Raw genomic sequence first — 19,188 nt, 5'->3', positions numbered from 1 at the left:
AAATTCTTAAGAAACACAACAAAAAAGTGACTGGAGTTATGTGAATATCTAACAAAATAGACTCTAGGGGAAAAATGATACCTAAATTGTACCCATTTTGTAATGACATAATTATTTTAGAAGAAAAATTTTATGATTTTAAGTTAGCTTGCACCTGAAACCATAGCTGCAAAGTTTCTTCAAAAGTATGGTTCTGTTATTCCAAGCAAGAGAGATAAGCTCTAACTCAAGTAGCAGGAAAATGTTGGAAAACTGATTAGCTCATAAAGCTGACAGAGTTTGGGAAATTAGGAAAACAGAAACAAAGTGAAATTAAGCTCTAAATACAATAATCAATATTATAATTCAAGGAACAGTTAGGTTGCAGTGTCACAGAGGACAAACCTGGAGCAGCTGGACCAACAGTGCTGCTGGATACAACTGCTGGCACCACTGGAGGCCCTCAACATTCCTGTAGGATCTGCTCTGGTCAGTGAATCATATATCCTCCCTCCCAGTCATCTGAAAATAAAGTCCATGAATCTTAGTTACCAATTCCTTTCTGGCTAGAAAAAGTTCATAGATAGATGCCAAATAGATAAATAGATAGATAGATGATAGGTAATAGATAAAATTTATCACAATGGATATTCAATGAGAACATTTCCAAACAAAAAGAAATATAAAAATAAAAAATTTCATTTGCAAGTAACAGAACAAAAACTTCCAGTATAACTACATCATAAGGCTAAAACACAATTTTTCATTGCAATTACTTCTCTGATAGATTTCAGCTTCTCTTTTAATGCCTGACTCTGGAAGGGATTTCTGACTTATTGATTCATCCACAGAGAAAGTGACTAAAATATCCTTAAATAATTAAAAGCTGAAATCTAATTCCCGAAAATTAATAGGTTGACTCGTATTTCTCCCACTTTTATTGAACCACATTTGATATGGAGTTCTGTGATCCTTTGGCCTAAAGTAATCATAACACGGTAGCTGGCAATTTGACAGGGCACAACACAAGCTGACAACCACTCCTCAAACAAGCATAGACTGTGTTTCCAGTGCTAAGTGGAACTTGACATTTAATTTAAAAGATATTTTAACATAGATTCATACACACACACACACACACACACACACACAGGCTATAGTTACAAAATCAGCGTTATTTTACCTGAACCCAAAACTCCTGATGTCCAGAAGGCAGACTTTTTTAAGAAACATATTATGGCTTTACATTCTTGAATCCTAACAGGCTTAGAAATAACATACTGAGACTAATTTAGTATTGGCTTGTCTCATTGGTACAGAAAATTATGACAATTAAAATAAAGGAGGAAATTGCTATAAATACAGAATTCCTACTGCTATATTTATTTGCCAAGTTGGATAAAAGTATGCATGAGTGGGGGCGACTGGGTGGCTCAGTGGGTTAAAGCCTCTGCCTTCGGCTCAGGTCATGATCTCAGGGTCCTGGGATCGAGCCCCCTGTCGGGCTTTCTGCACAGCGAGGAGCCTGTTTCCTCCTCTCTCTCTGCCTGCCTCTCTGCCTACTTGTGACCTCTCTCTCTCTGTGTTGAATAAATAAATAAAATCTTAAAAAAAAAGTATGCATGAGTGTATGCATGTGTGCCTGACTGTATAATAACACACACTTCTATACAAAATCATAAGTATATCACAAAAGCATTACATTATTTATTTAGTAAGGACGATGTTGATTTGCTCATGAGCATTATTTGGAGAAATAGAATTAACATTATGCTTTGTTTTACAGAATGAGAAAGACATACATAAATTCTTAATGAAACATAAAAATATATGTTTATAAAAAATAAAAAATTAATAAAAAAAAATCTTAGGAAACATATTTAATGATGAGCACCTGGGTGAGTCAGTTGGTTAAGCGACTGCCTTCGGCTCAGGTCATGATCCTGGAGTCCTGGTATCTAGCCCCCTATCAGGCTACTTGCTCTGCAGGGAGTCTGCTTCTCCCTCTTACTTCTCTCCTCTCATGCTCCCTCTCTCTCATTCTCAATCTCTCTCCCAAATAAATAAATAAAATCTTTTTTTTTTTTTAAGGAGTCTCATCACTCATTGTTTAAACAATGTTTAAACAATGAGTATATTTATTTTTTTTAATTTTTAATTTTTTTATAAACATGTATTCTAAAATCTTTTTTTTAAAGAAACATATTTAATGACAAATAAAATCAGATACAGCATCACTGTTTTTAATCAGATAAAATATTGACCCAACTTAATAGTGTCAACTTGATTAAAATAGCAATTTTCAGTGTATTTTTAATATATTGTTTTTCAGTATTATTTCTTAGGAAATTAAAAAGAAAAATAAGCTTTTTAATTATCTCTTCAAATCCATTGCTTCTCGGCCTTTTGGCTAAGATCAAGTGTAATTATCTTTTCAAATTCAAATTAATTAATAGGAGAAACTGTCCTAAAATTAGAGTCATTAACTGAAACCTTTATTACACCTCTACGATGTGAGAACATCTCACAAAAATGACTCTGTGTAAGAAGGAACCTAAACATTTTATAGGATAGATTGAAGAAGGTCAATAAATTTTGGCTTTGTTCTATTTTGAAAATTGTTCACTACTGGAAATTGGAAAGGGTACGGAAAAACTGAGGTTGTGTTAATCACAAAATTGGATGCAAGATAATTAAGGCTGGGCTGTTAATTTACCCTATAATGAGTAATGAATATTTGTTGAAAAAGTGAATGAATAACCACTGGTTAGCCATTTGGGTTTCGCAAGAGGATAGGGAGAAAAAGATAAAAGCTAAAGCCTCAGTAGAGTCACTGGAAATTTTTCATCATTTTGAAAAAATCAAAATTTCTTACCAAATGCAACTCAAATATTTCTTTCCTTCCATATTTTTAATTTCGGTAAACCTTCATGATGCACTTAACATTCAAGTATTGGTTAAATTCATATACACTAACAATGAACATTCTGAGAAGGAAAGAAAAAATCATTTTTTATATCATCAAAAAGATATAACAGTTAAGAATAAGTGTAACCAAGTAGGTGAAATATCTCAACACTGGAAAGTGTAAAGCATTATTTAAAGAAAAAAAAAATTGAACAAAGCACAAATGAGAGGAAAAATATTTTGTGTTCATAGATTGAAAGCATTAGTAGTATCAAAATATCCATTCTACCTAGAGAAATCTACAGAGTCAGTGCAATCCCTATCAAAATTCCAATGGCATTTTTCACAAAGGTAGCAAACCATCCTAAAATTTATATGGAACCACAAAAGGCTCTGAACAGCTGAAACAATCTTATGCAAGAATAAAAAAATCTGGAGCTTCATGTTTTCTGGTTTCAAGTTGTTTTACAAAGCTATAGTAATCAAAAAAGTATAGTACTGACATAAAAAAGAACAGATCAAAAAAAAAAAAAAGAAAAGAAAAGAAAGAAATGAACATGTAAACAAATGGGACAAAATAATGAGCCCCAACATAAACCCATACATATGTGGTCAAATGATATTTGACGAAAGTGCCAAGAATACAAAATGGGGAAAGGATAGACTCTTCAATAAATATATTAAGAAAACTGGAAAACCACTTGCAAAAGACTGAAATCTAGCCCTTATCTTATACCTTATATAGAAATCAACTTAAAATAGATTAAATATTTAAATGTAAAACTTTTTTTTTTTAAAGATTTTATTTATTTATTTGACAGAGAGAAATCACAAGTAGATGGAGAGGCAGGCAGAGAGAGAGAGAGGGAAGCAGGCTCCCTGCTGAGCAGAGAGCCCGATACGGGACTCTTTGATCCCAGGACCCTGAGATCATGACCTGAGCCGAAGGCAGTGGCTTAACCCACTGAGCCACCCAGGCGCCCCTTAAATGTAAAACTTTAAATCATAAAACTTCTAGATGAAAAAATAAGGAAAAGCTTCTTGACATTGGTCTTGGCAATGAACTTTATGACACTAAAAGCACAAAAATAAACAGCTGGGACTGCTCCAAACTAAAAAGACTATATAGCAAAAGAAACAATCAACAAAATGAGAAAACAGCCTATAAAGTAGGAGAAAATATTTACAATTTATATATATAATAAAGGGCCAATATTGAAAATAAATAAGGAATTCCTATAATTCAATAATAAAAATATAAAAATAAATGGACATTTGGATATCTTCGAAGAAGGCATACAAATGACCAATAGCTATATGAAAATATGCTCACCATTACTAATAACTAGAGCAATGCAAATCAAAACCACAATGAGATATCACCTCAGACTTGCTAGAAGGCTATTACTAAAAAGCCAAAAGTTAAGAAGTGTGGGTGAGGATGTAGAGCAAAAACAACTTGGGTATATTGGTGGAAATGTAAATTGGTGCAGCCATCTTGGAAAATAGTACAGAAGGTCCTTAAAAAATAACAAATAGAACTATCATATTTTCCAGCAATTCCACTTCTGAGTATTTATTCAAAAGAATTGTAACCAGATTTCAAAAAGATACGCACACTCTCATGCTCACTGCAGCATGATTCACAATAGCCAGGATACAGAAAATAAATAAATAAATAAATAAATAAATAAATAAATAAATATCTGTTGACAGATAAATAGATAAAAAATATTTGGTAGATATGTACAGTGGAATAGTATTCAACCTTAAAAAAGAAGGAACATCATTATAGTAGGTGAAATATCTAGACCAGAAAGACAAATACTGCAATATCTTACTTGTATGTGAAATCTAAAACTCACAGATTCACAGAAGCAAAGTAAAATGTTGGTTTCCAGGGGGCTCCAGCAAAGGGGAATCAGGAGATGATGGTCAAAGACTACAAAGTTTTAGTTACACAAAACAAAGTTCTTGAGATCTACCATAGGACATAGTGTCTATAGCTAACAATACTTTGTCGGATAATTAACATTGGCTAAGCAGGTTTTAAATGTCTTTTTTCTAGAAAATGATGTTTTAAATGTCTTACCACACACACAAAAATAATGATAATAATAAAAAGGGGGCAGGAGGAAACTTTTCGATGTGATGAATATGTTTACGGACTTGATGGTTGACCAAGGATAGCAGAATATGTCACGCTGAATGACGACTGTATGAGTTCAGAACATGCCACACCAGAGCACGCCACTTTAGTATATTGACTCTTTTGAGCCGTGACACTTGAAAAACAGCAAAGGCAGGAAAACATGTTCTCTGAACCCTGCTTATCTGCCTAATGACAGATTCTCCGAAAGAAACCCAATTCTTATAAATCCCTTCCTTGGGAATTCCATCAACCAGGGAAAATTAGCCCTTATCACATGAGAGGAGACTAGACATTGACAGCACTGCTCAGACAAACTACCACAAATCATGTTACCTCCCATCTGTCCTTCTCAGAGTTCATTCATCTTCCCTAGAAATCATTTACTCTTCCCTAAGACATCAACCCAACCTCCTTTCCCTATTAAAATGGTATTGAATCCTGATTTTTATGCCCCTTCGTGGAAGTTACTAATTTTTCTCTGAGTATCTCCCAATATACATGAGTCATACATGATAATAAACTGCTGTTTGTTTTTCTCTTGTTAATCTTTTACTTCATAAGTTTCCACTAAAAACTCAGAAAGGTAGAGGGAGAATTATTTTTCCTCCTCTAGATAGTCATGATTTTATTGTTCCTTACTCATTGTCAAACTCATTGATTTTTATACATGAAATTTGTATAGCTTATCAATCATACCTCGATAAAATAGTTAATAGATTATAACATTGTAATGGGTTTTAAGGCTTTTACGTTAAGTTAAATATGCATTCCAGATAGAATTAAAAAAATTACTTTTTGACCAAGATATGACTTTAAAATTTTGTATTGGTGTTTAAAAGAAAAAAATATAAGAACCTATAAACACTCATGCTCCATTTCTGAAAACGGAGGCTGATCCTTATCGTACTCCATAAACAGTCTAAGGGCCAAGAGCAAACCTGAATCATTAATATAATCCCCTTCAGCCTTCCCAACCATAATTTATAACATAGCATTTTGCATATAAGTGATTGTTCTGTAAATATTTATAAGTAAATTATTAAAATGTAAAGAAGAGTAAGTATGTGAGACCTCGGGCAGAATGTGAAAATGGGTATATAGCAAATTTGAAGAAGAGATAGTCACAGATTACAGGAAAGTCCATGGCATTGTAGTAAGAACAGATGGACACATATTTTTTCCCCCAGTAGAAAGGAGACCGAGAATAAGTTTTCTTATTGTGGTATCACAGAAACTCACATACACATATTCATATGTTGAAACTATGTATTTATTATTTCACACATGATAAAATAATTCTACATGTATTACTAATTTTGATGACTATAATAATCTTATGTAGCAGGACAGATAGCCACTCCTTATATATACAAATCCTGTTAATATCATTTCTTCAGAGGATCCTTTTTTTGGGGGGCTTTACCTTACAAACAAGATTTTTCCCTCCCTTTGTGTAACTTTGCAATATACTACAAAGACTTTTATTACAGTAATTTTAATATTTTATTTAAATTAGTTTATTATTACATGCTCTATCACTGTATATCTCTTGGATATAGAAGATCGGCCTTAAACTATTTTTTAACATGACTGGTTCACTTTATGCTGAATAAATGATGTAATGTTTGCTAAAAAAATGAATGAAGAGGGAAATTATTTTTTTTCCTCTGAAGTTAAAGCAATAATTTCAGCTTATAGTTAGCAGAATAGGTATGGGCATCCAAAAAAATAGGAAGGTTTAAATAGAATGCTCTACATTTATAAAAATAAATTAAGGGAAAGTAAAAGAGACAAGTATAACAAAGAACATGTGCAATTTCTGCTAGTGTGAATTAGATAGTATGTCTCTATTAATACTTCCTTACATAGGCTATATATGGTTTCCCTTCAGTAAAACACAAGAAATTTTATTTTAGACCTAGTGATAGAGAAGAGATTTGGATTAAAGACAGACTTTGACCAAAAGGGGGATAAAAGTGGTAATGTGTATGTTTCCTTTGACTCACCATAAATAACATTTGAGCAGCTTAGAATAAGGAATGAGGGCTCCACAGTCTCTGAGCTTCAAAAGGAAGACAAGATGAGCCTAAATGCAGGGTGTTTAGCTAACTGTCTCTGACAACAGCTTGTCAAGAAGCCCTTCTCCAGTGACAACTCCGTATCATTCTGACCCTTCAAGGATGAAAAGTCCCCAGAACTTTGAGAAGTGGCTTTCCTGATAACATTTCAGGATGGCAAGTAGCTGCAGTAAAATGTCTATAAGCACCCAGGGAAGCAAGTGAGGGAAAGTAGAAGCTGAAGTAAGACAGCAATACCAGAGTAACACAGCTTGAGGACTGCAGTTCATAAATTCACAAATAGGTGTGTGTGTGAAGAGCTCCTCTGAGACACCAGAAATAAGTACAGGACACTAAAGGGGAGAGCTTGCTCACACCATTACACAGGTCAGGGCCATCAAACCAACAGTCATTTGAGTGAACAAGTAATGGAATTGCCAGGCAATTTTGAAGACCCAACTGAAATTGGAAATCATAAATCTGCCCCACCTGGCAGAGTTATGTAGTTCTCTCCAGCAAAGCTTAGGAGGGGGAAAAAGCTTTTGATAAGAAAGATCCATTTTGGGAGTATGTTTAAATGAAAGCAGCAGAGAACAGAACAAAAAGAGAATTGAAGATACATGTGACCCGAATGGCCAGTCATGATATGAATTTAGCTAGAAAAATAAAGTCAAGAAGCAAATGATAATCTAAAAACATTTTGAGGAACTTAAAGACTGAAGTAAATGAAAAAAAAAAGTATTTAGTGGAGGTAAATATTTGTTATCGGATAGAGCAATTTTAAATAAATAGTTTAGAATACAGTTCAGCTTGGGAGATAAATCATGACTGTGGCCTGAGGCACAGTTTACTGAAGAAAAATACAATGAAAATTACTGCCTCAGAACAGATTAAGATTAAGTGAGGAAACTAAAGTTACTCAGGATAAACTGAGAATGAAAATAGAATAAAACAATGTGCCAATGTTATTTTGCCCTCAGAAGACCAGGTTCCACCTGCATGTGGAAGAGGTTTTGACTAAGAGAAACTACACCTGACTATTCTAAAACAATTCCAAAATCCCCTTCATTAAACCAGTAAATTTTTTTATGTACTACAGTGTGGTATAATTGCTTATGTCATGGGCTACCTTCAGGGCAGTACAGATACCTGGGATTTTTTCAGACCTTGTTATTGGCAGGATATGCTGCTTTTAATGGGAGGCAAGGGAAGGCAGAGAGTGCAGAGGATCAGGGAGATGGAAGTGCTACCTTTGATCTGTTTACTTCACTAGTTGGAAATCAGCTGGTCCACATAACTGACAGCTGGGACACATGACACAGTCATGTCCTATAAGAAAAACACTCTCATGTGTCTGCTTTACTATATACTTCACTTCTGGTCACAAATGTGTCTGCTTTTCCCCACACAAAGCAAATCTGTGACACCAGGTCACAGTTCTACTACAATCTGCTTCAGTTCTGACACCTTGAGTTAGCCTCAGAATCCATAAATTATGGGCTCAGTCCCACAAGACTGTTCTCTTTTCCAGGTTCACACACCAATCCCAAGTCCAAGTTGTTCCCTGTGCTTCTGACTGCTGGCTATAAATCAAAGGTTCCCACAGCCCTCCCTCCAGGTACCGTTAATTTGCTAGAGCAGCCCAGAGAGCTCAGGAAAATAATTTACTTACTAAATTACTAGTTCATTATAAACGGATAAAACTCAGGAACAGACTGATGTAAAATATATGCATAGAGTAAGATGTGTGGAGAGGAGCACAGAGCACCTCCACATGTTCATCAAACCCAAGAGCTTTCTGAGCTGTCTGGGTTTTTATGAAGACTTCATCATGTAGGCATGATTGATTAACTAGCTGACATTTTCTTTTAATTTTTAAATGAACATATATTGTATCATTTGCTTCAGGGGTACAGGTCTGTGAATCATCAGTCTTAACACAATTCACAGCACTCACCATAGCACATACCCTCCCCATGTCTATCACCCCGCCGCCCCATCACTCCCTCCCACCTGCTCCCTCCAGCAACCCTCAGTTTGTTTCCTGAGATTAAGAGTCTCTTATGGTTTTTCTCCCTCCCAGGTCCCATCTTTCATTTTTCCCCTCCCTTCACAATTCCCGTCCCCAGCCACACCTCTCAGATTCCTCATATCACTCACTGGCATTTGTGACAGAAGTCAATCTCCAGTCCCTTTTCTCTTCCCAGGGATGAGGGGAGTAGGTGGGACTAAAAGTTCCAGCTCTCTAATCTCTGTTTGTTGCCCTTAAAACCAACACCCACCCAGAGGGGCTTTCTAAGAGTCACCTTGTTAACATTAACTCATAAAAAGGACTTGTTATGAATAACAAAAGATTCTTATTTTAATCATCAACAGTGATTTAAGCCCATTAAATACAATAAATTCATTTGAAATTTTGGCCCTGCTGATTTTATTTTAATATGCATATACCAGACACAATTATTATTTCCACCTTCTAAGTCAACAGATCATTAGGAATTCCCCATGAGTCCAAGATATTCATGGTTAAGCATTCAGTTTCTACCATGGCCTAAGAGCAGGTCAGAGGTTGTTGCTAAAAATCAAACAATTAATTAAAGAAGAATGCATGTTTTTTTTATTCTAAACCTTAGAGGTCAGCAGTATAATATTTGTATTAAGATTTTCCAGAGGCTCCATAGAAAAATTCCTATTTCACACAGACAATTTGAATAAATCTGGTTGAATGTGGACATAAGGTCTATGTGTAATATTTCCTTAAGAGATCCCTGTAGACCTGATCTTGCTGCAGGCTGCATTCACAAATGGAAGTATTGTGGCCTATTTGATAAATGGGTCAGAGTAGTACACTCAAATGGGCCATCTTTTGGCCTTCAATATCCAAAAAACTTTACCAAGTTTATGCAGTAGCTTGTCTTGTCTCATTATGTTCTAGACCACTAGATTCCCAGAGGTTTCACTAAGGTAACTGTCTTCTGAATTTTCCAGCATTTATCTTCTATTTTCTGGTTCATATGTATCTTGACAAGGCATCTACTTGCAAGGTTTTACTCATCAGGATCAATTAGCTTAATGTCATCAGTATTACAGACAAGACTAGTTTTACATGAAATGCCAGTGTGATGTTCTGTGAAATGTTCAGATGATGGGAATCTGAAAATCTTTGTAAGGGAGGGATCAGGAGAATTGACTGGGGAGACATACTGCTATTTGCCAGGTAAAAGGAAATGGCTTCCAGTACAACTCATATAGAGAGAAATCACTTACTGTCCCATAGTTGAATAATATAGCTGTGAGGGTCCATGCTATATTTATATTGGGAACTGTAGCTGTAACTAGAGTCACACCATAAATAGATTACAATAATTCATAGCCATTTTTCAAGATCAGTCCTTTTTCTATATCAACCAAAGAGACAAGTTAAATAGGATTATGATAGTCATGACCACCCCTTAAATCTTTCAGATCATTCATCTCTGCAATATCCTGAGGAATGACATATTGTTCTAATAGATTGAGAGAATCAAAACAAAGATCTTTTAATCTCTTTGCCACTATATGCTCTTATTATGACTGGTTAACTATCATGGCATTTTGATTATCTAGAATTGGTATCATTTCAGAGCTACTGCCAATCTACAATGTCTGCCCTTTTGGGTTATTTTGCCTTATTGATTTCTAATATACCTTGGTAAGTGACTCTAAGTCCCTTTATAAAAGACTAAGAGAAAGAAATTTTTGGCTGAATAACAGAATATTTTCAGAAGCAAAAGGGGACTCCTATTTTATTCATAAGCCTCTGAATTTGTGAACTGTCTCATATCTAGGAGTACTTTGAAGAGCAACTCTATTATCGTTAAAAACTAAAAATTCTGTTCAAAAATTAAAGAGCTTTTCTGCTTACGAAAATCAAGTAAGATTTTAGTAGAAGGCCCATATATTTCATTTCTATAGATAATATGATATAAAGGTCAATGACAAAGGTCTCTGACGGTAAAAACATTCTTATCATGACTGAATATTTGTCAATTATGTAACTAGGCTAACTTTGTCACTGTCATACATCCCAGGATCCTGCTTCCATTGAATTCAGGAACCCTAGTTTAATGACACAATTACCACAATCATTTTGTCATGAAGACAATCTCACAGAGCTCTCAAGGATGTTAGAGCTTCCTTTACTAAGGTATTTTTCACACATTACTGGTTTGGGGATGCCCATAGTAAAAGTATATGCGAGCACCTCTTACATAAGAAATCGACGCTGATCCTTCTTTTTTTTTTAATTTAATTTTATTTTTTTCAGTGTTCCAAGATTCATTGTTTATGTACCACACCCTGTGCTCCATGCAATACATGCCCTCCTTAATACTCACCACCAGGCCCTCCCAACCTCTCACCCCTCTCCCCTCCAAAACTCTGTTTGTTTCTCAGAGTCCACAGTCTGTCATGGTTCATCTCCCCTTCCAATTTTCCCCAACTCACTTCTCCACTGCATCTCCCAATGTCCTCTATGTCATTCTTTATGCTCCACAAGTAGGTGAAACCATATGACAGTTGATTCTCTCTGCTTGACTTATTTCACTCAGCATAATCTCCTCCAGTCTCCTCTGTTGATACAAAAGTTGGATATTCATCCTTTCTGATGGAGGCATAATATTCCATTGTATATATGGACCCTTTCTTCTTTATCCATTCATCTGTTGAAAGGCATCTTGGTTCTTTCCACAGTTTGGCTATTGTGGTCAATGAACATTGGGGTACAGTACTGTTTACTACATCTGTATCTTCAGGGTAACTACCCAGTAGGGCAATTGCAGGGTCATAGGGAAGCTCTATTTTTAATTCTTAAGGAATCTCCACGCTGTTTTCCAAAATGGCTGCACCAACTTACATTCCCACCAACAATGTAAGAGGATTCCCCTTTCTCCACATCCTCTGCAACACATGTTGTTTACTGTCTTCTTAATGTTGGCCATTCTAACTGGTGTAAGGTGGTATCTCAATATGGTTTTGATTTGAATATCCCTGATGGCTAATGATGATGAACATTTTTTTATGTGTCTGTTAACCATTTGTATGTCTTCTTTGGTGAGGTGTCTGTTCATGTATTCTGCCCCCCCCCTTTTTTGATGTGATTATCTATTTTTGTGTGTGTTGAGTTTGAGGAGTTCTTTATAGATCTTGGATATCAGCCCTTTGTCTCTAGTGTCATTTGCAAATATCTTCTCCCATTCTGTGGGTTTCCTCTTTGTTTTTTGACCATTTCCTTTGCTGTGCAGAAACTTTTGATCTTGATAAAGTCCCAAAAGTTCATTTTCACTTTTGTTTCCTTTGCCTTTGGAGACGTGTCTTGAAAGAAGTTTCTGTGGCAGATGTCAAAGAGGTTATTGCCTATGTTCTCCTCTAGAATTTTGATGGATTCCTGCCTCACGCTGATCCTTCTATCTATATCTGTAGCTATCTAACTTTACAACATAAAAAAAAAATATTTTTGTAATTTATTATTTAATTTTCATCTGGTGACATCTATCTTTGTGTCTGCTTTCAGTCAACCAAACAAGGAAACCAAAAGGGACACTTTCAACTTGCTTAAGTTGATACATTAAATATGGAATCTCTGTTACTGTACCATAGACACATAGCAAATAAGCTTTTCCCAATCCAACATTTCTATTCCACCCTGATCCAACTTGTAGAGGCCTTCAGTGCAGAGTTCTCTAGGTTTTGCTATGTAAATTACCACTATCTTGAAATTCTTTTAGTGTGTATGCAACTTTCTACAGGCCAAATTTTGCATTTGACTCCTTGGGGATGCAGGACTCTGTCTACTTTAGAAGCAATGAAAAGTGGTGGGAGTAGCTTCTGAAGAGCAATCCCATGCATAGTATGGGAGGAAATTTAGGCAAATGAAAACAAGCAGTTTAGATAGAGGGTGAAGTACTCTTGTTACTGACAAAGAAGCTCATAAATTTCAAACATTCACATCCTAAGTTTCATTTGCACATTTTGAATAAATGTATCATAGTGAAGTGCCTTGGAGGCTATATGTACAGATTAAGAAGTGATTGATTGTGTAGCAGGAATGAACTGGGGGGTTACAACATCTGCTCATGCAACTTGCTTGTGCTTCTAATACTTGCTTAACTTCAAAATTATAGGAACATTTCCCACAGTGATTGAATATTTTTTAAATTCAAGTATACTTAATCTTCAACATTGTATTAACTTCAGGTGTACAATACAGTGATTTAATAATCTATATATAACTCAGTGCTCACCATTATAAGTATACTCTTAATCTTCTTCACCGATTCCACCACCCACCTCCCTTTTGGCAACCACTAATTTGTTCTCTGTATTTAAGATTCTGTTTTTGTTTGTTTGTTTGTTTTCAGTTTGTCTCTTTTATCTTCATTCATTTGTTTTGTTTTTTTTTTGAATTCCACATATGAAATCTTGGTGAAATTTGATTCAATTTGAATAAAGTCATATGGTATTTTCTTTTTTGTCTACCTTATTTCACTTAGAGTTGTGCCCTTTATGTCTATCTATGTTGTTGCAAATGGCAAGATTTCATTCTTATTTATGGCTAAGCAGTATTCCATTATATATATATATATACATATATATATATATATATATATATATATATATATGTATATATATATATATATCATGGGAGGAAATTTATATATATATATATATATATATATAATGGAATATATATAGCACAACCATAAATACACACCATGTTGACTTTGATATAAACAAGCTTATAGCAGCCATCAGCTCAAGGTTGTAATTACTGTGTATGTATATGAGTATTCTTTATCAGAATATCCAAACTTGCTATACAATATCAGAAGAAAGGAAAGAGTTTTCTTATCTCCAGAGTTATAATGAGCAAAATTTGAAGGGAAAGGGGAGGGTAGCTGGACTCCTAGGAAGTAAAAACATTCTCTATTTTTCAAGTGGGAAGATGATGCCAAGGCTCACTGATTAAGTACATTCTTATATCCTTTAAGCTTTCTTATACTAATTATTATTGTTATTTTGGCAGAATAAATAAAATATTTAGCAGAGTAAATAAAAAGGGAGAAACACACACACATGTACACACACACACAGGAACTCAGTCTTTCTGTATGTCATGTACACTGAGTGGACAAATTGGAATGAATTTGAGGAGTGGTACGAAATTGGATTATTGTTACATAATACGGGAAGTTCATATCTGTATTTCAAATTTTTTTTTCTGAAGAGAATGTCTTATTGATAAACTGCTATTATTTGAGTTTCATTTAAATAGCGATATTGTAAAATAATTTTAATATTTAAAAGGAAACCATTTTCCCCCTAAAATGGTCTAATATGAACAAATATGTCAATTTCTATAAAATAGAATAATTTATAACATTTTTTTATAAATAAGGATACTTTGAAAGTGTGTCATTTGTTTATTTTGAACAGGTTCTATTATGTGCTGTCAGCAACTCAAAACTCTAAGAATAAAATACACAGATATATAATGGGAATATCTGCTAATACACCAGCTATCAGACAAAACAATTGCAAAATCAATATGAGAGGGGCTCAATCACTGAAATCAGAAGATATGACGCATTTTCAAGGAATTAATTTTATTTAATTAGTTTTATCAGATCAAGATGTCTTTAAATGTATAATATAACTCCTAAAAAAGGGAGCTTTTATTTGTTTGTTTGTTTTATGTTCACAATACAAGTTGACAAGTTATCTTATGGACATTTAAATGTATCCCATTTATTTGTGTGTGTGTGTGTGTGTGTGTGTGTATGTGTGTATCTCCCTGATATTTCCAAAGAAGTAGCAAAGATAATTATGCTCATTGGGGTCTAGTTGATACAAGGTCAGAAAATATTGATTTAGGGATGCCTTGGTAGCTCAGTCATTAAGTGTCTGCCTTTGCCTCCCAGGGTCCTGACATTGAGTGGGCATCAGGCTCCTTGCTCAGCAGGAAGCCTGCTTCTCCTGCCTGCTGTTCCCCCAGCTTGTGCGCTCTCCCTCTCTATCTGACAAATAAAAAAATTGATTTAAATTATAAACATATTTTTAATTACTAATGGTTTTCACATATTATTTATTTTATCCCCATTGGAGATGTTTTTTCAATGGTTAAGCATTTTATCTCCTTTCTGGATGACTTTATTTAATTTTTGTGAATTATATTTCCTCTACTATTTCAAGTATATTTTTATATTTTGTTTTTGTTTCAGAGAATTGTCTAAAACTAAACTAATTGATAAAAAATGTTAAGAAGCTGTTCTTAACATTTATATTTATATTAATATATTTATATTAATGTTTCCAGTGTCATTTAAGATATTTTAGAACTATTTAAGAAGCAATTTACATTTTCTTATGTATTTTTATTTTAAGATAAAATTTATATTCCATTAATTATTTTTACATTATGTATTTAAACATGTTTTTAACATTTTCTATGCATTTTTATACTATAATTATGGGGCTTTTTGAGTGCTGTTTTAAGTATAATTTCTAGCACCCCATTTCATTAGTGCTTCAATTTAAAACAATTTTTGCCTTTTAAGAATTGAAGGTATAGAGAATTGAAGGTATATGTAATCTCAGCAACATGTTTAGTTGTAGATAATTGAACCTATTCCTAAGAAAGAACATGTATAAACTTTGAAAGCACCTCCATCCCCAGAGTTTACAAAAAAAAAAAAAAAGTTGATAAAAAAATGAGAAATACTTAAGGTTGCATGAAATTTACAAAATCATCTCTCAAGGTAAAAATTATAAAAAACTTGAAACCTGTGTTTTTGAAGTGTCACTTTTGACCAAATTACTATTTTTGAACAATTAATCTTTATGATCAATACAGCAAATCAACTAGTGTTTTCACAATTATTTTACCTATATTTAAATACAGTAGTTCTATATTTGCTAATGGCAGTTCTGAATTACAGTCACCAGGAAATAAAATGCTATGCATGGTGACTACTCATAAAATTACTTTTTTTCTTATCCATTAGGTGTGTGGTGCAGCAGTACCTCAGAACACATATCAATATAATTTATACAATATACACTTTTATCAAATTCAAATGTTTAATTTTGGGACGCCTGGGTGGCTCAGTGGGTTAAGCCTCTGCCTTTGGCTCAGGTCATGATCCCAGGATCCTGGGATTGAGTCCCGTATCGGGCTCTCTGCTCAGCGGGGAGCGTGTTTCCTCCTTTCTCTCTCTGCCTACCTCTCTGCCTACTTGTGATTTCTCTCTCTGTGTGTTGAATAAATAAAAATCTTTAAAAAAAAATAAAAAGTTTAATATCCCATGAACAGGAAAGATAGAAAAAACTAATATTCATTTCCCTGTTTTAGGAAAATAAATAATTATATCCATGTTTACTGAATTTTTTATTTATCTTAAAACTTTTTCTTTCTTTTTTTAATACTGAAGTTTTAAAAAATACTCCCAAAGTATGAATTAACTTTCTGGTAATTATTTGTTCACCTCATTATATAAAGCATAACTTACTATAATATTTACAAAAATAGTATGCCAAGTAGTAACTTTAAAAAGACAGTATTTCTAGTGAAACTGTTTGATAAATTTTCTTGCTCATTTATCCCACTTGGATATGCAGAGCCTTAAGTTAAAGGGGCTTTGCAATAAAATAATACTGAATAAAGACAATTTTTCTTCCTATCAGCAAACTCTCTTTCTCCTCTTCCTTCCTCATTTTTTCTTCCTCCTTTTTTCCCTCATATTCCCCATAAGCTGAGTTTTAGTACTTCAATGATAAAAACACATTTAGAAATACTTTATGTCTTAGGAACACACTTGCATAACAAAGCAAAATCTTAGTATAAATAGTTTCAAATTCTAAGCTTACATTGTCATTTTCAATGTTTAAATAGTATCAACTTCAAAGAAAATTCCTTTATAATCATCCTATTAATATCATTTGGTAATATAGGTTATAATAAATGCTATCATTAAGTGGTAATATGAAAATTATTTAAATGAATTCTTGAAACCATATTTAGAAAGTAAAAGAAACAGGGGCACTTGGGTAGCTCAGTGGTTAAGCATCTGCTTTAGGCTTAGGTCATGAACTTAGTGTTCTGGGATCCAGCTCTGGATCAGGCTCCCTGGTCATCAGGGGTTCTGCTCCTCCCTGTCCCTCTGCCCCTCCCCCTGTTCAAGTTCTTTCTCTTTCTCTCAAATAAATAAATAAAACATTTTAGAAAAGAAAGTAAAAGAAACAAAAATTAGAACAGACTAAGAACTCTGAAGAAACAATACTTATTTTATTTATTTATTTATTTATTTATTTATTTGACAGAGAGAGAGTGAGAGATCACCAGCAGGCAGGCAGAGAGAGAGGGGGAAGTGGGCTCCCCACTGAGCAGAGATCTTGATGCAGGGCTTGACCCTAAGACCCTGAGATCATGACCTGAGCTGAAGGGAGAGGCTTAACCCTCTGAGTCACCCAGGTGCCCCAGAAACAATGCTTCTAAGTAAAGAAAGCAAGACAAATTATGAAGACAACTAAAACTTGTGGATACCAGATCAGACTAATTTAGTGCTTGACTCATGGACTGTGATTAATGCTTTGGTTGAATGGTCAGTGACTTGAAAGGAACATGGTTGAACAATTGGTGATAAGGAAATTTGGAGAAGAGATATGTATATATTCCTCTCTGGATGGGCAAAAATGAACACATTTGGGTCTGAGGTAAATGTTTATCAAAGATTCACCTCAGCAGAGGAACAGATAAAAACTAAATGGATCCAACTGTTGGATGGATACTGGTCAGCTTCTTTACCAAATATCATTCAAGGGCTCATGAACAAAATAGCTATAGTGTCAAGGGTGTAAGTTATACACAGGTTCCACAGTATGGACTTCCACTCACCAAGGCTGATCTGGCTGCAGTCAAAGCTGAATGCTCAATCAGCCAGAAGCAGACACTAACACATATATGGCATCATTGCCCAGGATAAACAGCCTGGAGGCAGGTTTATTAAATTAGACCACTCCTAGCATGGAAGGGGTAGCATTTTTTTTTTTTTTTCCTGGAATAGAATTTGTCTAGATGTGGATTTGACTTCCCTACATGGCTTGCTTCCACTAAAACTGCCATGTGGATTTAACAGAATGCCTTTTCCATTATCATGGTATTCTACACAGCATTGAATCTGATCAAAGAATTTATTTCACCAAAAGAACTACAACAATGGACCCATGTTCACGAAATTCACTGGCTTACCATGTCCTCCACCAGTCTGAAACTGCTGTTTTGTTTGTTTGCTTTTGTTTTTGTTTTTTATCATTTTATTTATTCATTTGAGAGAGAGATACAGAGAGAGAGAGAGAGAATGAGCAGGGGGAGAGGCAGCGGGAGAGGGAAAAGCAGCCTCTTCACTGAGTCAGAAGCCCAATGTGGGGCTCTATCCCAGGAGCCCCAGATCATGACCTGAGCCAAAGATGATGTTTAACTATCTGAGCCACCCAGCCACTCCTTGAAATGACTGGTTAGATAAAACAGTGGAATGGCTTTTGATGACTCAATTACAGCCTCAGATTGGTGCCAATAGCTTGCAGAGCTAGAGCAAAGTTCTTGAGAAGGTCCTATGTGTTCTGAATTAGTATCCAATATACCAAATTCTTTCTTCCATAGCCAAGATTCATGAGTCCAGGAATCAAAGAGCAGAATTTGGAGTGGGACCATTCACTATTACTACTAATTCCCCATTAGCAAGATTTTTTTTTTCTTTCTGTCCTCATGACTTTATGCTCTGCTGGACTCATGGTCTTATTTCCAGAGAAAGGAGAAAGGAATACTTTTGTCAGAAGACCAACAAGTACTTCCTTGAACCCATAGTTAAAACTGACCCCCATTCACTTTGGGCTCCTCATGCTTCTGACTGAACAGGCAAAGAAAGGAATTACTATGCTGGTTGGGATGATTGATACTGTCTATCAGGGGAAATTGGACTACCAATGCACAATAGAAGGAAGGAATAATAGTCTGGAATATAAGAGATTCCTTAGGATACCTTTTAGTATTACCAAGCC

At 34.7% G+C, this 19,188-nt stretch overlaps 1 long non-coding RNA gene across 1 annotated transcript in view; it reads right to left on the bottom strand.

The window, feature by feature from the left end:
* Positions 1-382: 382 nt before the first annotated feature.
* The window catches only part of LOC309863284, a 45,637-nt gene continuing 26,831 nt past the window's right edge, over positions 383-19,188 (bottom strand). Inside the window, exon 3 of the long non-coding RNA XR_014310968.1 lies at positions 383-501. This is a non-coding gene — a long non-coding RNA (uncharacterized lncRNA). The remainder of the gene's footprint in view (positions 502-19,188) is intronic.

Source organism: Mustela nivalis (genome assembly GCF_964662115.1).
Source record: "Mustela nivalis genome assembly, chromosome: 4".
Lineage (NCBI taxonomy): Eukaryota > Metazoa > Chordata > Mammalia > Carnivora > Mustelidae > Mustela > Mustela nivalis.
The sequence above is the reverse complement of the archived record's forward strand: the minus strand, read 5'-3'. Positions and strand labels throughout refer to the sequence as shown.